This window comes from Rutidosis leptorrhynchoides, chromosome 2 (genome assembly GCF_046630445.1).
Source record: "Rutidosis leptorrhynchoides isolate AG116_Rl617_1_P2 chromosome 2, CSIRO_AGI_Rlap_v1, whole genome shotgun sequence".
Taxonomy (NCBI): domain Eukaryota; kingdom Viridiplantae; phylum Streptophyta; class Magnoliopsida; order Asterales; family Asteraceae; genus Rutidosis; species Rutidosis leptorrhynchoides.
The window spans coordinates 33,569,366-33,597,285 of NC_092334.1; positions in this window are offsets into that span (position 1 = coordinate 33,569,366).

The window sequence follows — 27,920 nt, forward strand, 5'->3', positions numbered from 1 at the left end:
GACTTTTCCAGAATAGCAAAACCCTTGACTGCATTAACGCATAAAGGGAAGAAATTTGAATGGAATGATGAACAAGAGAAAGCGTTTCAGTTATTGAAGAAAAAGCTAACTACGGCACCTATATTGTCATTGCCTGAAGGGAATGATGATTTTGTGATTTATTGTGACGCATCAAAGCAAGGTCTCGGTTGTGTATTAATGCAACGAACGAAGGTGATTGCTTATGCGTCTAGACAATTGAAGATTCACGAACAAAATTATACGACGCATGATTTGGAATTAGACGCGGTTGTTTTTGCATTAAAGACTTGGAGGCACTACTTATATGGGGTCAAAAGTATTATATATACCGACCACAAAAGTCTTCAACACATATTTAATCAGAAACAACTGAATATGAGGCAGCGTAGGTGGATTGAATTATTGAATGATTACGACTTTGAGATTCGTTACCACCCGGGGAAGGCAAATGTGGTAGCCGATGCCTTGAGCAGGAAGGACAGAGAACCCATTCGAGTAAAATCTATGAATATAATGATTCATAATAACCTTACTACTCAAATAAAGGAGGCGCAACAAGGAGTTTTAAAAGAGGGAAATTTAAAGGATGAAATACCCAAAGGATCGGAGAAGCATCTTAATATTCAGGAAGACGGAACCCGGTATAGGGCTGAAAGGATTTGGGTACCAAAATTTGGAGATATGAGAGAAATGGTACTTAGAGAAGCTCATAAAACCAGATACTCAATACATCCTGGAACGGGGAAGATGTACAAGGATCTCAAGAAACATTTTTGGTGGTCGAGTATGAAAGCCGATGTTGCTAAATATGTAGGAGAATGTTTGACGTGTTCTAAGGTCAAAGCTGAGCATCAGAAACCATCAGGTCTACTTCAACAACCCGAAATCCCGGAATGGAAATGGGAAAACATTACCATGGATTTCATCACTAAATTGCCAAGGACTGCAAGTGGTTTTGATACTATTTGGGTAATAGTTGATCGTCTCACCAAATCAGCACACTTCCTGCCAATAAGAGAAGATGACAAGATGGAGAAGTTAGCACGACTGTATTTGAAGGAAGTCGTCTCCAGACATGGAATACCAATCTCTATTATCTCTGATAGGGATGGCAGATTTATTTCAAGATTCTGGCAGACATTACAGCAAGCATTAGGAACTCGTCTAGACATGAGTACTGCCTATCATCCACAAACCGATGGGCAGAGCGAAAGGACGATACAAATGCTTGAAGACATGCTACGAGCATGTGTTATTGATTTCGGAAACAGTTGGGATCGACATCTACCGTTAGCAGAATTTTCCTACAACAACAGCTACCATTCAAGCATTGAGATGGCGCCGTTTGAAGCACTTTATGGTAGAAAGTGCAGGTCTCCGATTTGTTGGAGTGAAGTGGGGGATAGACAGATTACGGGTCCAGAGATTATACAAGAAACTACCGAGAAGATCATCCAAATTCAACAACGGTTGAAAACTGCCCAAAGTCGACAAAAGAGCTACGCTGACATTAAAAGAAAAGATATAGAATTTGAAATTGGAGAGATGGTCATGCTTAAAGTTGCACCTTGGAAAGGCGTTGTTCGATTTGGTAAACGAGGGAAATTAAATCCAAGGTATATTGGACCATTCAAGATTATTGATCGTGTCGGACCAGTAGCTTACCGACTTGAGTTACCTCAACAACTCGCGGCTGTACATAACACTTTCCACGTCTCGAATTTGAAGAAATGTTTTGCTAAAGAAGATCTCACTATTCCGTTAGATGAAATCCAAATCAACGAAAAACTTCAATTCATCGAAGAACCCGTCGAAATAATGGATCGTGAGGTTAAAAGACTTAAGCAAAAAAAGATACCAATTGTTAAGGTTCGATGGAATGCTCGTAGAGGACCCGAGTTCACCTGGGAGCATGAAGATCAGATGAAGAAGAAATACCCGCATCTCTTTCCAGAAGATTCGTCAACACCTTCAACAGCTTAAAATTTCGGGACGAAATTTATTTAACGGGTAGGTACTGTAGTGACCCAAACTTTTCCATGTTTATATATATTAATTGAGATTGATATTTACATGATTAAATGTTTCCAACATATTAAGCAATCAAACTTGTTAAGACTTGATTAATTGAAATAGGTTTCATATAGACAATTGACTACCCAAGTTGACCGGTGATTCACGAACGTTAAAACTTGTAAAAACTATATGATGACATATATATGGTTATATATATAGTTAACATGATATTATGATAAGTAAACATATCATTAAGTATATTAACAATGAACTACATATGTAAAAACAAGACTACTAACTTAATGATTTTGAAACGAGACATATATGTAACGATTATCGTTGTAACGACATTTAATGTATATATATCATATTAAGAGATATTTGTACATCATAATATCATGATAATATAATAATTTAAAATCTCTTTTGATATTATAAACATTGGGTTAACAACATTTAACAAGATTGTTAACCTAAAGGTTTCAAAACAACATTTACATGTAACGACTAACGATGACTTAACGACTCAGTTAAAATGTATATACATGTAGTGTTTTAATATGTATTCATACACTTTTGAAAGACTTCAAGACACTTATCAAAATACTTCTACTTAACAAAAATTCTTACAATTACATCCTCGTTCAGTTTCATCAACAATTCTACTCGTATGCACCCGTATTCGTACTCGTACAATACACAGCTTTTAGATGTATGTACTATTGGTATATACACTCCAATGATCAGCTCTTAGCAGCCCATGTGAGTCACCTAACACATGTAGGAACCATCATTTGGCAACTAGCATGAAATATCTCATAAAATTACAAAAATATGAGTAATCATTCATGACTTATTTACATGAAAACAAAATTACATATCCTTTATATCTAATCCATACACCAACGACCAAAAACACCTACAAACACTTTCATTCTTCAATTTTCTTCATCTAATTGATCTCTCTCAAGTTCTATCTTCAAGTTCTAAGTGTTCTTCATAAATTCCAAAAGTTCTAGTTTCATAAAATCAAGAATACTTTCAAGTTTGCTAGCTCACTTCCAATCTTGTAAGGTGATCATCTAACCTCAAGAAATCTTTGTTTCTTACAGTAGGTTATCATTCTAATACAAGGTAATAATCATATTCAAACTTTGGTTCAATTTCTATAACTATAACAATCTTATTTCAAGTGATGATCTTACTTGAACTTGTTTTCGTGTCATGATTCTGCTTCAAGAACTTCGAGCCATCCAAGGATCCGTTGAAGCTAGATCCATTTTTCTCTTTTCCAGTAGGTTTATCCAAGAAACTTAAGGTAGTAATGATGCTCATAACATCATTCGATTCATACATATAAAGCTATCTTATTCGAAGGTTTAAACTTGTAATCACTAGAACATAGTTTAGTTAATTCTAAACTTGTTCGCAAACAAAAGTTAATCCTTCTAACTTGACTTTTAAAATCAACTAAACACATGTTCTATATCTATATGATATGCTAACTTAATGATTTAAAACCTGAAAACACGAAAAACACCGTAAAACCGGATTTACGCCGTCGTAGTAACACCGCGGGCTGTTTTGGGTTAGTTAATTAAAAACTATGATAAACTTTGATTTAAAAGTTGTTATTCTGAGAAAATGATTTTTATTATGAACATGAAACTATATCCAAAAAATATGGTTAAACTCAAAGTGGAAGTATGTTTTCTAAAATGGTCATCTAGACGTCGTTCTTTCGACTGAAATGACTACCTTTACAAAAACGACTTGTAACTTATTTCTCCGACTATAAACCTATACTTTTCTGTTTAGATTCATAAAATAGAGTTCAATATGAAACCATAGCAATTTGATTAACTCAAAACGGATTTAAAATGAAGAAGTTATGGGTAAAACAAGATTGGATAATTTTTCTCATTTTAGCTACGTGAAAATTGGTAACAAATCTATTCCAACAATAACTTAATCAACTTGTATTGTATATTATGTAATCTTGAGATACCATAGACACGTATACAATGTTTCGACCTATCATGTCGACACATATATATATATTTCGGAACAACCATAGACACTCTATATGTGAATGTTGGAGTTAGCTATACAGGGTTGAGGTTGATTCCAAAATATATATAGTTTGAGTTGTGATCAATACTGAGATACGTATACACTGGGTCATGTATTGATTCAAGATAATATTTATCGATTTATTTCTGTACATCTAACTGTGGACAACTAGTTGTAGGTTACTAACGAGGACAACTGACTTAATAAACTTAAAACATCAAAATATATTAAAAGTGTTGTAAATATATTTTAAACATACTTTGATATATATGTATATATTGTTATAGGTTCGTGAATCAACCGGTGGTCAAGTCTTACTTCCCGACGAAGTAAAAATCTGTGAAAGTGAGTTATAGTCCCACTTTTAAAATCTAATATTTTTGGGATGAGAATACATGCAGGTTTTATAAATGATTTACAAAGTAGACACAAGTACGTGAAACTACATTCTATGGTTGAATTATCGAAATCGAATATGCCCCTTTTTATTAAGTCTGGTAATCTAAGAATTAGGGAACAGACACCCTAATTGACGCGAATCCTAAAGATAGATCTATTGGGCCTAACAAACCCCATCCAAAGAACCGGATGCTTTAGTACTTCGAAATTTATATCATATCCGAAGGGTGTCCCGGAATGATGGGGATATTCTTATATATGCATCTTGTTAATGTCGGTTACCAGGTGTTCACCATATGAATGATTTTTATCTCTATTTATGGGATGTGTATTGAAATATGAAATCTTGTGGTCTATTATTATGATTTGATATATATAGGTTAAACCTATAACTCACCAACATTTTTGTTGACGTTTTAAGCATGTTTATTCTCAGGTGATTATTAAGAGCTTCCGCTGTCGCATACTTAAATAAGGACGAGATTTGGAGTCCATGCTTGTATGATATTGTGTAAAAACTGCATTCAAGAAACTTATTTTGTTGTAACATATTTGTATTGTAAACCATTATGTAATGGTCGTGTGTAAACAGGATATTTTAGATTATCATTATTTGATAATCTACGTAAAGCTTTTTAAACCTTTATTGATGAAATAAAGGTTATGGTTTGTTTTAAAATGAATGCAGTCTTTGAAAAACGTCTCATATAGAGGTCAAAACCTCGCAACGAAATCAATTAATATGGAACGTTTTTAATCAATAAGAACGGGACATTTCAAGGTTGTGGTTGCTGTTGTGGTTCGACTGTTTGAGGTTGTTGTTGCTGTTGTTCCTCTTGCTGGCTTGCAGCACGTGGTGATTGCTGTTGTTGTTCTGCCATTGATGAGTGTAGGATGAAGATTTGAAGATTGAAGATTGAAAAAGTTTTGAGAGTAAAAGTGTGTGTGTGTTTTGAATAATGAATAACCGAAGGTTATTATGTAAGATGAAACACACTTTTATCCGTTGTGATTGGGTGAAAAAGTGCAGGAGAGAGAAAATTACTGTCATCTGCAGGCGCGTGGGCAGATGTGACAGACTGGCACGTTTTCAAGGGGAGACAGACTGTTGACATGACATTTATACGGCTTAAACACTCATTCCTCCCATTTAGCATTAAATGCATCAGATTTCAATTCAAACAAATTGATTTAAAACCTCAAAAATAATTTTTGTATTAAATACAAAATACTTTTGTTACATTTAATATGTCATGAATTTAATTTAAATCATTGGAAGTAAATGAGTTTCCAGTTTTAAGGAATCATTAAATTTGGAGAGCTATTTATTATTTCATTGAAAACATTTAAGTAACCAAAATATAAAAGACCTTGCTGTGCTGGTTGTTTGACATGTAGGCAGTAAGTAAATAAATGTGACTTACTGGTTTGCCCTACACGTTGTAGAGCCAGCACACCAACAAAAGTTGTCTTTTATTTAAAGCTCAAGCATACCCAGCTCAGAGATGAGATAGTTAAAACGTTTCTCATCTAATGGCTTTGTAAATAGGTCTGCTAATTGCTGGTCTGTAGAAATAAAATGTAACTCAACATTACCCTTTTGAACATGATCCCTTATGAAATGATACCGAACATCGATGTGCTTAGTCCTTTAGTGCATCACAGGATTGTTGGTGATAGCAATTGCACTGGTGTTGTCACAGTAGATTGGAGTTTTTGTAACATGAACACCATAGTCCTTTAGCTGGCTTTGCATCCACAGTACTTGAGCAGTACAACTACCAGCAGAGACATATTCTGCCTCAGCAGTAGATGTGGACACAGTATTTTGCTTTTTGCTTGTCCAGCTGACAAGCCTACTACCCAGTAACTGGCAACCACCAGTAGTACTTTTCCTGTCTATTTTACACCCTGCAAAGTCAGCATCTGAATACCCAATTAGTTCAAAATCCTGGTCTTTGGAATACCAAAGACCACGTTTAGCAGTACCTTTTAGGTATCTGAATATTCTTTTTACTGCCAGCAAGTGTGACTCTTTAGGATCAGCTTGATATCTGGCACAGAGACATGTGGCGAACATAATATCCGGTCTGCTGGCCGTGAGATAAAGTAGGGATCCAATCATACCTCTATATTCAGTGATATTGACTGGTTCACCATTTGGATCAGCATCTATTTTAATGGATGCTGCCATTGGAGTCCCTATGTCTTTTAAACAGGTCAGACCAAATTTCTTTAACATATCTTTGATATATTTATCTTGACTTATGAATATTCCATCATCAAGTTGTTTGATCTGCAATCCTAAAAAGTATTGCAGATCTCTTTGTAAACTCATTTCATATGCCTTTGACATACGTTTTGAAAAATCTTGACAATGTTTTTCATTTTTAGAACCATAAATAATATCATCCACATATATCTGTACCAACAAGAGATCACCATCTATCTCTTTTGAGAATAGAGTGGTATCAATTGTTCCAACTTTAAAACCTATACCAGTGAGATACACATGAAGTGTCTCATACCATGCTCTTGGAGCCTGTTTAAGGCCATAAAGAGCTTTGTCTAACTTGTAGACATGGTCTGGATATTTACTGCTTACAAAACCAGGAGGCTGTTTGACATAAACTTCTTCTTGCAGCTTCCCATTCAGAAATGCAGATTTAACATCCATCTGAAATACTCAAAAGTTCATCCTAGCAGCATATGCTAAGAACAATCTGATAGCTTCCATCCTAGCCACTGGTGCATAAGTTTCCCCATAATCCAATCCTTCTTCCTGTCTAAACCCTTGAGCAACCAATCTTGCTTTGTTTCTGATAACGACACCATCTTCATCCATCTTGTTTTTAAACACCCACTTAGTACCAATGATCTTCTTTGTCTTATCCTCAGGTTCAGGTACCAATGTCCACACTTTGTTCCTATCAAACTGAGTAATTTCTTCTTGCATTGAACCAACCCAGCTAGGATCTTGAAGTGCTTCCTCAGGACACGTGGGCTCAATGGTAGACACAAAATTAACATGCATACAAAAGTTGCTGGTAGCATGCCTCCGTGTTTTAACACCACTCGCAAGATTACCAATAATCTGCTCAATCGGATGCTCCCTTGTCCATTTGGTGTTATGAACAGGTGAGCTGGTTGTAGAACACACATCATCTTGATCATCAGCTGGTTCAGATGAGTGAGCAGCAACAGAAGGTTGCTGATCAATATCAGTAGAATCAGTACCAGCTTGTGATCTCTCAGAACCAGCAGACCTAGGCTCAAGTTGCAGCACTTCAGTAGAGCCAGTAGGTCCACTTGGTTTAGACACAGATGGAACAGAATGTTCCATTTCATCATCAGAGAACCCAGCAGCATGGATTGGTGAGGGTTGTGCTGCTGGCTCTTCATCATCAAGAGCTTGCTGAGTAGGCTCTTCAAACAGTAACACTTCATCTTCACGATCAGTAGATGAAGCAGAGGCAGTTTCATCGAATGTAACATTAATGGATTCTTCAAAACAACCCCTTCTTTTGTTGTAGACCCTATATGCCTTTGACATGTTGGAATATCCAAGGAATATACCTTCATCAGCTTTAGCATCGAATTTGCCCAGCTGATCCCTATTATTTAGAATGTAACAGGGAGTGCCAAATACATGGAGAAATGAAATTGAGGGTCTTCTTCCTTTGAGAACTTCATAAGCAGTTTTCTGATGTCTTTTCACAATAAGAGATCTATTCTGGGTAAAACAAGCAGTATTCACAGCTTCTGCCCAGTAGGAATTCTTCAACCCTGACTCAGCCAACATAGATCTTGCTGCTTCAATGAGAGTTCTGTTTCTTCTTTCTGCAACACCATTTTGCTGAGGTGTTCTCACAGCAGAGAAATTTTGGGAAATACCTTTGTCAGCACAAAATTCTTCTAATGTAGCATTTCTGAATTCTGTACCATGATCACTTCTTAGTTGCTTCACCAGTTGCCCATTCAAAAGCTCCATTCTTTTGATAAAATTGATGATTTCATCAGCAGCTTCACTCTTTTGCCTCAGAAAGAACACCCAAGTGTATCTCGAGTATTCATCAACAATAACCAGTGTATACTTCTTCCCACTACAGCTGGCCACATTCACTGGACCAAATAGATCCATATGAAGTACGTGAAATGGTTTCTCAACAGATGAGATTTGCTTTGATTTGAACGAGGCATGGTGATGTTTCCCCTTTTCACAACCAGGACACAATCTGTCCTTCACATAAGACATTGTGGGTAGCCCAGACACCAAACTTCTACTGGATAATTTGTGAATATCTTTGAAGTTGAGATGAGAGAGTCTCTTGTGCCATAACCACTTCAGGTTGTCTGCTGCCTTCGAATAGAAACAAGTATCAGTTGTTGTGACTGCTGTGTTCATGTCAATTTGATACATGTTTTCATGACGTTTTGCAGTCAGCAGTGGCTTCCCTGTCTTATCAAAAATAGTACCAATTTTCTTTCTGAATTGGACTATCTTATTCTTGCTTGTCAGTTGGCTTATGCTGAGTAAGTTATGTTTAAGCCCAACTACATATGCAACATTTGAGAACGTGACATTCCCATTTGTCAAAGTACCAAAACCCTTTGTGTAACCCAACGAATTATCTCCATACGAAACAACTGGACCATCCTTTTCCTGATAGTCCATCAGCAGGGACTTACTTCCGGTCATATGTCTCGAACAACCACTATCGAGATACCAGATTTGCTTGTTTTGAATGCCCTGCACAATAGCTTAGAGATTAGTTCTTTTTGGGAACCCATCCAAGGATGGGTTCTGAAGGAGTCACCTTTGATGACTTCTTCTTTTCTACTGGCTTGCTAGAAGAAGCAGCAGATGGGGTTTGGGTTTGAGTACACTGGTTAGCCAAGTGAGCTTTGCTGCCACATTTGTAGCATTTTCTCACTTTTGGCTTTTGTGGCTGGTCATGCACAGATCTAATAGGGACAGTAAGATCGGGTCGACTTTTGGTTACTGCCTCAATTAGCTGGTCAAGCTTGGCTGTCATTATCTCAGTGATAGACAGCTCATCAGTCGAGTCAATTTTTTATTTTCCCTTATGGGCAGCTTTCCTTTTGGAACCAGTACCATGACCATGGCGAACTGTCTTTCCTTTATCATTTGACAAGTTAGCGTGGGAAGTTGCTGGCTTGTCTTCTGATGCTGATGAACCAGTAGGTATCTTAACTGCTGCCTTAGATTTTCCAGTATTTCGTTTCACTGGCTTGTCTGCAGCTACTGGGTGACCAGTAGATTGTTCATCAGCTGGCTTAGCACTGGTAGAACTCGAACACGAAGGGGAATCAGTTGGTTTAACTTTTCTCAAATTGTTTTCAGTGATTTCCCTTTTAATACGTCTTTCTTTCGGAGTCATGTAGTAGATGCTTGAGGGGTCAGTAGTCTCATCAATTGAGTTACTGGCTTCTCTTGCTCTAACTTCATCCTCCAAAATTTCTTTCATGGCAGGTGGTGGGGACACAGTAGGTCTAACAAATTTGTTTGTCACAACCTTTTTACCTTCAACTATCTTGGCAAAAGTATTTAGCAAGACAGCTTCAGGATCAGTTTCAAGAATTGGGTCCATGAAAGTAACTTCTGCAATAGCAGCAGCAGCAGCATAGTCACCAGCAAAGAAGGCTTGAACTTGGGCAGGCACCTGCTCGTTAACACATTTAGCTGTGCGTTGAGCAGATGTGCACCATGAAGCAACAACTCTTTTGAGATTGTCCAGCTGGGTCTTGACTTCTGCTGCCTCAACGTGAAGAGTTTCTAAAGCAAAGTTTTGTTTTTCAAGTTTGGAAATTGTATATTTTAAGATCTTAATTTCATCATTTTTGCCTTTGAGTTTTTCATTTAAAGATTTGTTATTAGATTTCAAACTCTCTTCACGTTTGCAGCTTCTGCATAAATCAATTCTTAGGTAGTCAAACATTTCAGCTTTTTCATCATCAGTATAAGTTCGAAAATTATCAACCTTATACATCATTTCAGTTTTTCATTGAGGAGAATCTCTGTTTTGATCAGCTTCCCTCATATCAGCCAAAAACGTACTACCACCATCATCCTCATCAGACTCCTCGACCTCTTTGGCCATCAAACACAGCTTTTTACCAGTAGCATAACCAGCACCATCATCATCAGTATCACTATCAGAAGATGAGGACGTGCTGGCTTCATCCCAGTCATGATGTTCAGCAACTAGAACCTTTTCTGGCTGTTTACCCTTCTTGTCAGTCTTTGCACTTTCCTTCATCTGAGCTTTCATAGCTTTGTACTTGTTTTTGTACTTATCAGCTTTTGAGAAAGAGTTAGCATGTGACGTGGAAGGTTTCTTGGACATGCATTCAGCAGCAAAATGTCCAACCTTCCCACAATTAAAGCACTCAGATTTAGGACCCTTGACTGACTTGCTGTTGTACCTAGCATTTGGCTTTTTGCTCCCTTTGTATGACTTGCTGGTTCTACTACGATTGAACCTTTTGAACTGCCTAGCCAGCAGAGCCATACCTTCAGCAAACCCTTCTACATCACTTTCATCAGTGCTGCTTTCTTCAGATCCAGTACCACTTTCCTCAACACTATCAGCTGACTCTTGTTCTGCCAGTAACTTTTGAACCAGTAAAGCTTTTTGAGCTTTCTTCCATTTAGCAGCAGCAATAAGAGCAGCATCATCATTTTTAGATGATTTTGAAGTGGTGGGGGCAGACCTAAAGTTTTCTTTCATGTTAAGTTCAAACTTGGCTTCTGCCTTCTCATGATTCCAAAGGGAACTGTAGAGAGAAGACAGGTTAAAGTTCTTTAGGGTCTGTGTGGTTCTTAATGGGTCAGTAACAGGTTTCCATTTACATGGCAGTGCATCAATGAATTTGTTCACTTGTTCAAATTCAGTGTAGGTCACATTTAAAGTGATCAGGTCTGCTATCAAAGAGTTAAACCTAATGAAGGTTTGCTTAAGGGTTTCATTCTTATAGGCAAAGAACATTTCATATTCTCTTTTAAGAGCAATCATCCTGTTCTGCCTAACTTCTCCCATACCCTCATAGGTGACATCTAGGTAGTCAAGCATAAGCTTAGCATTTTCTTTTCCCTTGATCAGTTTGAACAGTGGGTTAGGCAAAGTTATGGCTAACAGGGTTCTGATTTTAGGGTCAAGACCAACTCGATGTTTATCCTCATCATCCCATCTAGAGGGAGTGAGAATAACCTCTCTGCCAGGGATGGCAGGAGTGTCAGCTGTTGCTGGTGCACTACCAACTGTCTCAGTGGGAACGAAAGGGCGATCTTTGGCAATTCCAGGCATGAGCAAATCCACAGACTCAAGATGGAGCATGAACCTTGCCTTCCAGGTTTCATACTCATCTTCATCAAACTTAGGTGGTCAGTTAGACGAGCCATTCTCAAGGTAAGCTGAGTTTGAATACGAAGCCATAAGAGAATTCAGATCCAAGATATTAATTATCAAGACTGAAGCTCTGATACCAGTTGTTGGTCCCTTAATAACAACAGGAGTATTGTAGAGGGGGGGTGAATACAATTCTTTTCTTAATTAACTAGTCAGTTAAACACGTTTAGTATTCTGTAGTAAATAAGATAGAGTCACAGGTAATTTTCAACGGTTATTCTTTATTGATTAAATCAGAAAGAATCACAACTATCCTTGGCGGAAATGATAGTTGGTTGATACAGATTACCTAGATTATAGCTAAGAGATAAACTAAAGCTATTACACGGTTTGGACTCTAACAGATAAACCCACACCACTAGTTTTTACAATAGTGGATACAACAATATATATAGTAGTTCTATTAACCGTGTAATTAATCTATTGTCCACTAGTACATTGGATGCCTTGTACTTGTGGGGACAATTGTGTCAGAAGGCGTGCTCTCCTTCTTTCCTCTTAGGTAGCTATTTGCAGGAACACACCAATTCGGTTTGGCACTACCATTTGATTTAAACAAATAGAATGTTGTGTTCCCTAGGTATGAATAAAGTATAACACATGTCTGCACATGCGTTCCACTTCTGCATTCCCACGTGGTCTTGTAAGGTCACTTGTCAGCCGCCGACTCCTGTCCTTTTCTGTTCAACTTTGTCTTCGACTTCTGTTAAATAGTGCATTGATGTAGACCACTCTGGGAAACTACCATGCTTGTAATGGAGCATGGCTGTCTTGTGTTGTATGCTGATATCCAGACTTACTGGTCCTTCATATGCTGAGTCACTTGATATTCTTGATTTGCTGGGTGCACATCCTGTGCTGATTCGAAGAATACATTTCTACCTTGTGCTGATAGACTAGGCAGCATACTAAACACTCGACACAGCTATATTAGCTAACTATACATAAACAAACTTGTGCTGGCTGCACATAACACTTTAGTGCAAATAAATATTGTTTTGTCATAATTAAATCCTTAATTATTTTGGGGACTCAACAAGTGGGAATAGAGAAGCCTCATGGCCGATCAAAAGCATCCACTAGGTGACGTTTTATATTTTTTTGTGAGGTTGTATATATAGTGGAACCACTTATGTCTGTCGACTTGCAAGTGAAATTAGGTGTCAAATTGTAGGGCCTTGTGGTTATAATACTGTCGGGCAATATATTGTATATCTGTTCTTTTTCGAAACCTACCTCCACCAAATCACAGGACCCATATCACTTTTCTGTTGCATTATTCGAACTACAACAAATTGTTGTATACAATTTCTGTTTGCACCCAACTCATAACCCATGAAACCCTTCTGCTATTCAGTTAGTATTTTCCGGTTTGAGCTCCAATTAAACTGTCACTGCTATAGGTGACCATTTAAACCAAACCAACACATGAATTCGAACCCTACTTGAACGAAACCCACCTAAACCTCACTATTTTCTATTAACAACCAACAGCCCGCGTTTATCTATTTGTTTACGTTTTAATTCATGGTGAAAAAGGTGTTACAAGTGCTCTTCCTTTTTCTTTATTTGGCCGACATCTTTACCCCACTTGCCAAATTGATTAGTTAGTGATATTTACACAATGGTGGAGAGTTCTAATAGTTTAATCCAAGGTTAAAGTAACCGGGCCCAAATACTCCCACGATTCATTGCTATTACGTGTTATATATTTTTGATCACGGTATTAAGAGTGATGAACCGTAAGGATATCATGATGATGATTAGGGTTTAGTAATCCATGATTTAAGATGATGATGGACTAAGATGATTATGATAATCATGCTCGATTACGATGATGATTATCATGAGGGTATGGTTAAATTCATAACAAAATAATAATATGATGATAGGAGATCGAAAATGATAATATGAAACGAAATAATTATGAAGATGATTAAGATAATTGATAAGCGAGATTTTAATGGACTGTGATGATGATGAAAGTTTGTAGAAGAAAAAGGAAACAAAAATGAAAGGATTAACATATAACTTATTAAAATAACAAGTATATTACTAATAATATAAATTCGTTCGATTACAATCATATGTGTTAATATATATATATATATAAATGATATAGGTTCGTGAATCCGAGGCCCACCTTACATTGTTCAGTTCCGTCGTATGCATATTTTTACTATAAAATATCGTATCGTGAGTTCATTTGATTCCCTTTTACTCTTTATATTTTTGGGACTGAGAATACATGCGCTGTTTTTACAACTGTTTTAATAAATGCCTTTGAAATCTATATTTTTGGACTGAGAATACATGAGATGCTTTGTAACAACCCAACCCATATGCAAAATAAAAAAATATATTTTTGTACAGCATAGTGGCGCGGCGCGCCACTGACCTGCACGGCGCGCCAAAACGGCCTGTCCAACTTTTCCTTTTTTGTGAAAAAGATCGCCCACTTCCCGACATATTTAGACGAAACACTTTTAACAACATATTCCAATATGTAAAACTAACACGATTCAAACATAAAATAAGTTTTACAAAGCGGGGCCCACATCGGCCCGAATTACGAGTTTAATACATAACGTGAGTTTCGATCGCATAAAGTTTAAATACCAAACGACACTACGAGCATGGCATTTGGGGTTAAACTACTCAAGTCTCGGTCAAATTCCAAAAGCTAATATCTCCAAAAGCGTCCCCTAACACAACGGGATCTCTACTCCAAACAAACGCCCTTACCTTTGTCCATACCTGAGCCTATAAAAAGGTAAACAACGAGAGGGTAAGCAAAGCTTAATGAATGCAATAATTACACATACATATATATAACCCATCTATTTGCAATCACATTCATTAAATACCTCGTACGAACTCGTAACTCAATTAGCATGTCATCGTACCCAAAACACTTAACAAGTCATACGTTATCACAAAACCGCATTAGTATATACTCAACACAATGTATATATATATATATATATATATATATATATATATATATATATATATATATATATATATATATAATATAATATGCTAAATAATCGACAATCTCAGTATGGTTAACCATAAACGCTATGGTGCTACCGGCTCGTGGTTCACACTCGATGCTACCGGCTCGTGGTTCACATCTTATTTTATAGTGCTACCGGCTCGTGGTTCACACTCGATGCTACTGGCTCGTGGTTCACAAGTGCTACCGGCTCGTGGTTCACACTCGATGCTACCGGCTCGTGGTTCACATCTTGTCGCACACATGTTATGGCACTACCGGCTCGATGGTTCATACCATAACACCCATAAATAAACACGTCATATACACATACGTATAATTACTCTACTCACCTCAAAATCTCTTGTGAAATATAATCAAGCTTGGAAATCTTCAATGTAACGTACCTATTACATTATACATAATATCAATCACAAACTCAAGTTGGTCAACCAACTAAAACTCCATTCTAGTGTTATCTTGAGCCATGGTGCAATTTCGACCCATTTGCACCCTTAACCCTAATATTTGGATTAACATCCCCAAAACCCTAATCATTAGCCAAGTTAGGTTTAAAAGACATTTCAACACAAGGTTTATGCATTACACACCAACATTAAATAACTTAGGTCCATTTTGACCCATTTGACCAAATTAAGGTCAACACACCCATTTCGGGTCATCCACTAACCCACACAACACCCATTTACTTATCTCTAGGTGTGCTAGTAATTTACTAACTAATTTAAGCTCATAAACATCAATTAATACCTTGAAAAACCCTAGTTAGTCATCTTTGAGTCTACATGACCCAAATTCACCCAAAACACCCAATTCACTAACAAATGGGTTTTAAGTTCATCACTTACCTCAAACCCTAACCCTTAATCAAATTAAAAAAGGAAAACAAAGTTAGAACATACCACCACACTCAAAACGTAGCTAGGAAGTAGATGAACAACTTTAGAACTTGAGCTTAAGCAAGATTCCTTCTTCTTCTTCCCCAAAATGAGTTTTCCCTCACTAGAATATCACTCTCTCTCTAGAAATTAAATGGAGGTGATAAGGGTTGTTGAAGATGGAGTAAATGAAGCTCTAAGACTGATCTAGGGCCTTTAATTCGGGCCCCCATGTGTAATTACCAAAAAGCCCTCAAAATATCTAATTTAAAAAGGAATAAGTGAAGTGTCAGCAATTGGCGCGGCGCGCCATTTACCTGCGCGGCGCGCGGATGGCCTGGGCAGAATTTTTCTTCATTTTAAATATGTACAACAAAACCCCCACTTCAAGTATCATAAATACACTTATGTACACTACAAATATTTGGGTCTTACAGCTCTCCCCCACTTGAATCGGGGCGCGCCCTCGCGATCCAAGCAGCATGACAAGAAGGAAGATAAACCAACACGAATTCTTCGGGCTCCCACGTAAACTCAGAACCTTTACTTCGACGCCATTGAACTTTAAAAGTCCTCACTTCTTTATTTCTCAACCTTTTGACCTTCTCATCGAGTATGGCAATCGGCTCCTCAATATATTCTAACTTGTTGTTTAGCTCAATTTCGTCTAATGGTACCCAAGATGAATCATCCGCAAGACACTTGCGGAGATGGAAAACATGGAATGTATTATGGATCCCCGCAAGCTCTTCGGGTAATTTCAAACGATACGCGACTTCACCAACACGAGCTAAAACCTTAAATGGCTCAATAAACCGAGGAGCTAACTTTCCCCGTTTTCCAAACCGAATAATGCCCTTCCATGGCGAAACCTTAATCATCACCATGTCACCTTCTTGAAATTCGATCATTCGCCTACGTTTGTCGGCATACGACTTTTGTCTATTTCGAGCCTTTTTCAAATGATCCCGAATCATATCAATCTTGCTATTCGTCTCTAAAACCAAATCGGTACTCCTAATTTCTCTTTGACCAATTTCACCCCAACAAATCGGAGTTCGGCACCTCTGCCCATAAAGCATCTCGTAAGGTGGCATCCCGATACTAGTATGATAACTATTATTGTACGAGAATTTCACCAAAGGTAAGTGCTCGTACCAACTACCACCAAAATCAATAATACATGCCCGTAACATATCCTCCAAAGTTTGGTTCGTACGTTCGGTTTGACCGTCCGTTTGAGGATGATACGCCGTGCTCAATTTCAAATGTATACCCATATCTTCGTGAAACTTTTCCCAAAACCGAGATGTAAAACGGGTATCTCGATCCGAAATAATAGATATAGGAACACCGTGTCGAGATATGACTTCCTTGATGAACAACTTAGCCAAGGTCTCCGACGATATCGCTTCCCGAATGGGAAGAAACAAAGCACTTTTTGTCAATCGGTCAACTATCACCCAAATTGAATCAAATTGGGTTCTCGCCGTCTTTGGTAACTTTGTGATAAAATCCATGGTAATGTGCTCCCATTTCCACTTCGGGATTTCTAACGGCTGTAACTTACCATACGGCTTTTGTTGTTCGGCTTTAACTTGCAAACACGTGACGCATTGCTCAACATACTTAACAACATCACGTTTCATGCCCGGCCACCAATACTCCTTCCTTAAATCAAGATACATTTTTGTTGCGCCCGGATGAATGGAATACTTTGACTTATGTGCTTCATCAAGTAGCACTCGTCGATAATCCCCCATCTTAGGCACCCACACTCTTCCTTGAAAAGACAATGAACCACGCGAGCCCATAGTAATGAACTCCGATTGCCCCACTATTCGTTCCGTATGCTTGTTGTGAACGTAAGCCTCTATTTGAATCACACCAAGTTTTTCAAGAAAATCGTTAGTAATAATCATACGTAACAATCCCAATCGTAACGCCGGGTGGTGACTCTTTCTACTTAACGCATCCGCGACCACATTCGCCTTGCCCGGATGATAAAGTATTTCACAATCATAATCTTTTACTACATCCATCCACCTACGTTGGCGATAATTCAAATCTCGTTGATTGAAGAGGTGTTTCAAACTCTTATGATCCGAATAAATCGTACTCTTGACACCATACAAGTAATGGCGCCAAATTTTCAATGCACGTACAATCGCCGCCAACTCAAGATCATGAGTCGGATATCTCGTTTCGTGTTCCTTTAGTTGTCGAGAGGCATAAGCGATGACTTTACCTCTTTGCATTAGAACACACCCGAGCCCATTTAACGAAGCATCACAATAAACCGTCATGTCTTCCACTCCTTCCGGCAACACTAACACCGGAGCTTGACACAATTTCTCTTTTAGCAATTGAAAAGCAATTTCTTGCTCGTTCTCCCAATTAAATCTCGCGTTCTTCCTCGTCAATTTTGTCAACGAAGAAGCGATCTTAGAAAAGTCTTGGATAAACCGACGATAATAACCGGCCAATCCGAGAAAACTTCGGATTTCCGTAGGCGTAGTCGGTCGTTCCCAACTCTTCACCGTCTCTATCTTCCCCGGATCTACTTGAATACCATTTTTGTTCACAATGTGGCCAAGGAATTGAACCTCCCTTAGCCAAAATTCACATTTGGAGAACTTAGCATACAACATCTCCCTCCGCAACGTCTTTAACACACACCGCAAATGAAGTTCATGTTCTTTCATACTCTTCGAATAGACAAGTATGTCGTCAATGAACACAATTACCGACTTGTCCAACATAGGTTGGCACACTCGGTTCATAAGGTCCATGAATGCCGCCGGTGCATTCGTAAGACCAAAAGGCATAACTACAAACTCAAAATGCCCATAACGCGTTCGAAAAGCCGTTTTCTCAATATCTTCCTCACGGACCCGCATTTGGTGATAGCCGGACCGTAGGTCAATTTTAGAGAAATACGTTGCACCTTGGAGTTGGTCAAACAAATCGTCAATCCGAGGTAATGGATAACGATTCTTGATCGTCACTTTATTTAACTCCCGATAATCGATGCATATCCGCATACTTCCATCCTTCTTTTTCACGAATAAAACCGGAGCGCCCCATGGTGAAGCACTCGGTCGAATAAAACCCTTCCCAAGCAAGTCTTGAGTTTGATTTAACAACTCTTTCATTTCCGTCAGCGCTAAACGATAACCAGTTTTAGCAATGGGGGTAACCCCCGGAACCAACTCAATGCGAAATTCAACTTGTCTTTCCTCCGGAACACCCGGTAACTCGTCCGAAAAAACGTCTTCGAATTCACTAACCACCGGAATTTCACGAATGGGTGGTGGCTCATCACGAGTATCAACAACATGGGCAAGAAAAGCCATGCCACCACTATCAAGGAAACGACGTGCCCGTGCAAAAGTGCATATCAGCACAAGTCTTCTACGCTTATCACCGTGAATAATTAACTCTCCCCCACTCGGGGCTTTCACACGAATAAATTTTTCATGGCATGCAATATCAGCTCTATTATGATCGAGCCAATCCATACCAACAACGATATCGAAATCACCCAAAGTCATCGGGATAAGATCAATCTTAAAGTTTTCGGCACCAAAAACGACATCACAATTTTTACACACATCAACCACTAGCACCGTTTTGCCGTCCGCTATTTCGAATTCTACCGGACGACTTAACTTAGCTAACGGTCTATTAAGTCTAGGCACAAATTTTGGAGATACAAACGACAAATTTGCACCGCTATCAAATAGAATCCTTGCCTGATTTGAGTTAACCATAAAAGCACCTGAGACAACTTCGTTGGATTGCTTGGCCTCATCATTGGTCATCAAGTAATTGCGACCCCTATCCGTACCCGCCGCTCTCTCCAACTTCTTCACATGATCATTATTCAAATCGGGACATTCCGGCCTCTTGTGTCCCCTTTACCACAATTATAACAAGTAAGCTTGGTCGACGCCTTGGTACAATCATGGGCTATGTCCCCTCTTTGATTACAATTATAACACGTGAGTCCGAAACCTCCGGAAGCACCCTTCTTCACACTATTAACGCTTTTGGAGCCTTTCTTGTTCTTTTTATTTGAAAAGTTTGAATAACTCGAACCTTCAAACTTTCTCTTTGAAAAAGTGAAATCGCTTTTTCTTGGAACCTCCGGCTCAAAACCCCTAGCCAATTCGTATAAATCTTCAAAAAACTTAGCCATACCCTGGCTAATCTTACACTTCAACTCATCACTTAAAGTACGGTAGAAATCTAGCATCAACTTGTGATCATCACCAACATACTCCGGACAAAAACGAGTCTTTGCCAAGAAGGTTGATTTGAGAGTAACCAAGTCCATTGAACCTTGTCGCAAATTGTGCAACTCGTCCCAAATTTTATCAAGATCGGAAGAAGTTCGGTATTCTTGGAAAAATTCCTTCTTAAACTCCTCCCATGTCAAGCACATGCATTGCTCTTCACCGTATAATTTGATTTTATCGTCCCACTACAACTTGCCCTCTTCGCGCAACATGCTAGACCCATACCTCGTCTTCTTCTCGGGAGGACATTCCGTGGTACGGAACGCCCCCTCGATATCGGAAATCCAAAAAGTGCTTTTTAATGGATCCCTCACCCCATTAAACATTGGAGGTTGAGTATCCTTGAAATTTTTGTAGTGGAAGTCCCGCCTTCCACCCCCACCATTACCTTCACCCCCTTCGCCTCGAGGATAAATATTTCTAGCCTCTAAAGCCTCCTCTATTGCGGCTTTCATTCGTTCATTGATCATTTCGGTCACTTGTCCATCAACCGACTCTTGGAAGACCTTTCGGACATCGTCAAGAAAATCCTTCTTTAGCCTTTTAAAGATGGCCTCAACCTTGGCCGTGAGTTCAACGTCCTCACTCGTACTTCCATCATTGGTGTCGTGTCCATTTCTCATTTTCATTCTATAAAACGAAGTAAATTAAGCTACAATACGAAAGGACTTAACACATATGTATATACATATACACCACACTATCCCATCTTGCTCAACAATCGTCGTACATCGCTTGTTTGACACGATTAGAACCCGTAACAATGGTAGCTAATCATTGTTACGCGATCACGTCGCATTAATTCGCTAGTACAATGTCTATCTCGCTTGATGATTGCTAAAACAACAAAAAACAGTTAGTGCAAGGTTAATTCACATAAACACTAGCACAAGCAATTCCCGTTCCGACCCAAAGTCCTACAAAGCCAGCATAACGCGCACACACAATAAAGTCTAAGTCTAGGCACCTATCTCAAGTCGCCTAAATCCCTTAGACCATGCTCTGATACCACTTGTAACAACCCAACCCATATGCAATCGAAATATCCAAAATAAAATAAAAAAATTTTGTACAGAATAGTGGCGCGGCGCGCCACTGACCTACGCGGCGCGCCAAAACGGTCTGTCCAACTTTTCCTTTTTTGTGAAAAAGATCGCCCACTTCCCGACATATTTAGACAAAATGCTTTTAACAACATATTCCAATATGTAAAACTAACACGATTCAAACATAAAATAAGTTTTACAAAGCGGGGCCCACATCGGCCCGAATTACGAGTTTAATACATAACGTGAGTTTCGACCACATAAAGTTTAAATACCAAATGACACTACGATCATGGTTTTTGGGGTTAAACTACTCAAGTCTCGGTCAAATTCCAAAAGCTAATATATCCAAAAGCGTCCCCTAACACAACGGGATCTCTACTCCAAACAAACGCCCTTACCTTTGTCCATACCTGAGCCTATAAAAAGGTAAACAACAAGAGGGTAAGCAAAGCTTAGTGAATGCAATAATTAAACATACATATATATAACCCATCTATTTGCAATCACATTCATTAAATACCTCGTACGAACTCGTAACTCAATTAGCATGTCATCGTACCCAAAACACTTAACAAGTCGTACGTTATCACAAAACCGCATTAGCATATACTCAACACAATGTATATATATATATAAACAATATGCTAAATAATCGACAATCTCAATATGGTTAACCATAAACGCTATGGTGCTACCGGCTCATGGTTCACACCATACGCAATTGAGTCATACTCTTTTATAGTGCTAACGGCTAGTGGTTCACACTCGATGCTACCGGCTCGTGGTTCACATCTTATTTTATAGTGCTACCGGCTCGTGGTTCACACTCGATGCTACCGGCTCGTGGTTCACATCTTATTTTATAGTGCTACCGGCTCGTGGTTCACACTCGATGCTACCGGCTCGTGGTTCACATCTTGTCGCACACATGTTATGGCACTACTGGCTCGATGGTTCATACCATAACACCCACAAATAAACACGTCATATACACATACGTATAATTACTCCACTCACCTCAAAATCTCTCGTGAAAGATAATCAAGCTCGGAAATCTTCAATGTAACGTACCTATTACATTATATATAATATCAATCACAAACTTAAGTTGGTCAACCAACTAAAGCTCCATTCTAGTGTTATCTTGACCCATGGTGCAATTTCGACCCATTTGCACCCTTAACCCTAATATTTGGGTTAACATCCCCAAAACCCTAATCATTAGCCAAGTTAGGTTTAAAACACATTTCAACACAAGGTTTATGCATTACACACCAACATTAACTAACTTAGGTCCATTTTGACCCATTTGACCAAATTAAGGTCAGCAAACCCATTTCGGGTCATCCACTAACCCACACAACGTCCATTTACTTATCTCTAGGTGTGCTAGTAATTTACTAACTAATTTAAGCTCATAAACATCAATTAATACCTTGAAAAACCCTAGTTAGTCATCTTTGAGTCTACATGACCCAAATTCACCCAAAACACCCAATTCACTAACAAATAGGTTTTAAGTTCATCACTTACCCCAAACCCTAACCCTTAATCAAATTAAACAAGAAAAACAAAGTTAGAACATACCACCACACTCTAAACGTAGCTAGGAAGTAGATGAACAACTTTAGAACTTGAGCTTAAGCAAGATTCCTTCTTCTTCTTCCCCAAAATGAGTTTTCTCTCACTAGAATATCACTCTCTCTCTAGAAATTAAATGGGGGTGATAAGGGTTGTTGAAGATGGAGTAAATGAAGCTCCAAGACTGATCTAGGGCCTTTAATTCGGGCCCCCATGTGTAATTACCAAAAAGCCCTCAAAATATCTAATTTAAAAAGGAATAAGTGAACTGTCAGCAATTGGCGCGGCGCGTCATTTACCTGCGCGGCGCGCGGATGGCCTGGGCAGAATTTTTCTTCATTTTAAATATGTACAACAAAACCCCCACTTCAAGTATCATAAATACACTTATGTACACTACAAATATTTGGGTCTTACATGCTTTTATAAATGTTTGACGAGATAGACACAAGCAAACCATTCCTCGAATGAATTATTATACAGACAGATGTTCTGTTGATTATTATTGAATTAGTTGGAAGTTATAATTGCCACTAATTGATGTGAATATTTTCCCCTGATTATTATAGCTTGGTAACCTAAGAATTAGGAAACGGGTATGGCCCCTAATTCACGCGAATCCTAAAGGTAGCTACCGGGTTTAACACCCCCACCCAGAATGTTCACTAGACGGAAGAACTAGTGGGCGTGGTGTTTAGTACTTCGAGGTTTATATATTTATTACATACTGAAAGTTCTATTTATTTTGGGGATATTTATGATGCGCATTAAATGTTAAGGTCGGTTATCAAGCAAAGAAAGCAAAGTGAATGTTATATATCGAGAGAATGATTTTTATACACAGGTTATGTGTATGATATTTTGTACACGATATATGTGTACGGTTATTAAGTATTTTAAAAAATGATTTCGTACACGAGATATGTGTACTGTATTTAAAGGAAATCGCATGTACATTACAGGTGGGTGTAGGATTCGGGCCCATTTGTACCATGCACATTTAAATCTTGTGGTCTATCAAAATTACTGAATTTTATGGTTTACGATAAACCTATGAACTCACCAACCTTTTGGTTGACACTTTTAAAACATGTTTATTCTCAGGTCTGAAAGAAATCTTCCGCTGTGCATTTGCTCATTTTAAAGATATTACTTGGAGTCATTCATGGCATATAGAGGTCAGTACCTCGCAATGAGACCAAATGTTGGAGACTTCGTCCAGGTGGATTAGGACGGGTCGCTTCAGGTGGTATCAGAGCGGTGGTCTTAGTGAACCAGGTCTTGCATTAGTGTGTCTAACTAGTAGTTGTTAGGATGCATTAGTGAGTCTGGACTTCGACCTAGTAGTTGTTAGGATACATCAATGAGTTTAGACTTGGACCTTGTTGCATGTCAAAAGTTTTGCATATCATTCCTTGTCGAAAAATATCTACTTATCATTTTCAGTCTCGACACATCTTATTGCAATTATTGCATAGATGGTGTACAGACGAATTCATATTCCATCACATTAGACCTTGTCTGACACGTTTCCTTAATTCCCTCTGTAATCTACGGTATACCCTGTACTATAGATTGGTATTAGGTATTCTATGTAATTAGAATACCATCCGATATCCGAAAATCATTTCATATCAAAAATCTTTTATCTGATCGTACAAGATGGAACTCGCAACTAGTTCAAATTTCTCGGATTCCGGCAGCTATTTCGATATGGATTTCCACTCGAACTCCGAAAGAAGTGTAACCATAATGGAGCAACCAATTAGCCATCATCAATTCTGGATGAATTGGGGATGGGTTCGTAGTCGACTTAACCAATGGAGACAAGAAGAAGGCGATCCCTTCCATCAACCAAATTCACCTCTTGGCGAAGAACCTGAAGCAGTTACCGGCGAACCAGTCCGCAACATCATTTTCACTCTCATTTCCCGAATATCTCGCCATGACTATATACTATATCAAATTCAAAACCTTATTCATCCGCTCGTTCCAACCGTCAATCATCCCGGAGTAATAAAAAAAGTCAACGAACTTCATGCTCGAGTAGTAGCTTTGGAGAGTACGATGCACAGATTGCAGGCATCACCATCAACACCGGCACCAACAGCACCAATACCACCAACAACACAAGCCTCAACATCTGCATCACACGTGTGATGACCCGAAAATTTCCGACCAAATTTAAACTTAAACTTCATATGATTTCGACACGATAAGCAAAGTCTGTAATGTTGAGTCTCAAAATTTTGAACTGTTGTTATACATTCAGTTAACCTTTGACCATGCCCGATGATTCACGAACGATTGTGTGTAAATAAATATGTAAATATATATATATATATATATATATATATATATATATATATATATATATATATATATATATATATATATATATATATATATATATATATATATATATATATATATATATATATATGTTATTAACTATGAATATATATAAATGATTTCAATAAATAATTATTATATTATTATATGGTATAAAATTAGATGTTCAAAGTATATTATTATACATATGTATATATACATACATGTATCTGTACTAAAAAGGACATATGTAATAGTAATATATTGGATTTAATTACAAGTTTAAATATAAAATTTTATAAATGTTATTTGTATCACTTTCATTTTTATTATTAATGTTAATATTAATATTATTATTAATTGTATTATTAATATTATTATAGGATATAATATATAGAAAAAAAATATGTAACTTGTTATTGCAAGTAATATAATTAAGTTTTGTCATTGAGAATCATTATTATTATTATATTATTATTATTAATATTATTATTATTATAATTATAAAAATAATACAAATTATTAATATTATTATTAAAAATATAATTATTATAAATATTAGGTTAATTATTATTAATAGTATTATTATTAAGTTATTATTATTAATATTCAGCATTAATTTTTTTTATATTTATTAGTAACTATATCATAAATAATATTAATAAGATATTTAACAGAATTATTTTAATTATTAATACAAATATAAATAGGAGCTGAAACCTACTCCATCTGTCTGTTTTTGTTTTCTTTTCTTCTGCTTCCCTTTTTCGCTATTTTTTTTCTTTGCTCGTGATAGTTTGTCTAACCAATCAATCATACAAAACAAATATGAATTAAATCTCTGCATTTATTCGTCGATTACATCTTTAAACTGTCTACTGATATTGAGTAAACCAAACAGAAATTTTTATTAAACCAAACCCACTCCTCTGTACGTTCATCTTTTCAGCTAAAACATGAATTAGAAATTTTTGTAAAAATCTAAAAATGCCATTGTGTTAGGAATCCTTTATTTAAATTGTCTGCAAAGTTTCAAGTGTTAATCTTTAGAATCAAGAACAAATTCAAGAGTCAAAGTTTATTTTTCAAAAAGTCAAACCTATGAACGAAGATCAAATTCGAGAGTGTTGTTGATGTTTCGAGTTAAGTTACGATTCTAATAGTTTCTATATATGATTATCAAACTATTTCGTGTTATAACCATAGTCCATTTCGCGTTCCAAATAGAAAATCAATTTTTTTTATACCTGCGTAACAGCAGGTGTTCTTCATTTATTTATTTATTTTTTCTTTATATTTTTTTTACTGTCATATGTGTATTATTATTATTATTGAATTTATTATAGATTCTAAATTCTCGTTGTTGTAGTTAATTTGGTTTTGATTTTTGGGTTGGATTGAAGAAGATGAAGATGATAAAACAAAGTATTGGGTTAAGTAAAATGTAATGGGGTATAATTCAGAAAAACAGGGGACGGAGGAGTGGTTTAGTGTGTTGGTGAGGTAACGGAAGGTCTTGGGTTCGAGTCTCGCTGGTGGCATCTTTTTCTTTTTCAGCCTATTTATTGAGGTAGTGATTTTTATTATTATTATTATTTTTATTATTATTATTATTATTATTATTATTATTATTATTAGTATTAGTATTATTATTATTATTATTATTATTATTATTATTATTATTATTATTATTATTGTTGTTGTTGTTGTTGTTGTTGTTGTTGTTGTTGTTGTTGTTGTTGTTGTTGTTGTTGTTGTTGTTGTTAAGTTAATGAATAATATATGATGATGTATGATTATGATGGAAATGATATAGAATTAGATTAAGTGATGATAATGATTAATATCTTATGATAATTATCTTTATGACTTAGAATGATGATGATAATGATATATATGAGAATGATGAAATCAGATGATATGAGATGATATTTAATATCGTGATAATGATAACCGGTTATGATTATGAAATATGGTTATGATGCATGATTATGAGGTATGATTATGAATTACGAAATATGACATATGATTTCTGATTATGAGTTATGAATTATGATTTTGATTTATGATTAAAATTACAATTATGATTTAGATGATGAATGATTATGATGTTAAGATGATGATGTTAGAATAGCAATAATAATGATTCAAGAATGATAATATGACGATAATGATATTACAAGAAATATACATGTTATTGATAATCAATTATGGTGTATGATATGGTGATCATGATGATATAATCCCTAACATTATAAACATTTATGATTAGTATTATTTCAAGAATTATAATTATTATCATTATTATTATTACTGTTATGATTTTAGTTACCATTATTGTTATTAGTATTATTGTTATTATTATATGAAAATAATGATTATGAATATTAATATTATTATTAATATTATTATTATTATTATTATTATTATTATTATTATTATTATTATTATTATTATTATTATTATTATTATTATTATTATTATTATTATTATTATTATTATTATTATTTATTGTTATTTTTACAAGTATTATAATTGTTAATGACATTATTATCATAATTATAAGTATTATATCTAGTATTATTATTATGTAAGTACTAAAATCAGTATCGTGACTATCATTATCAGTAAAAATCAATATTGTTACAAGTAATATTACATATAAGTATGAATATATTATATCAACAATCTTAATATAAATATTCATATAAAATAAATTAGGTATTTGTAATATATATATATATATATATATATATATATATATATATATATACATATATATATATTTATTTATAACTATATAAATAATAATCATTTTCAAA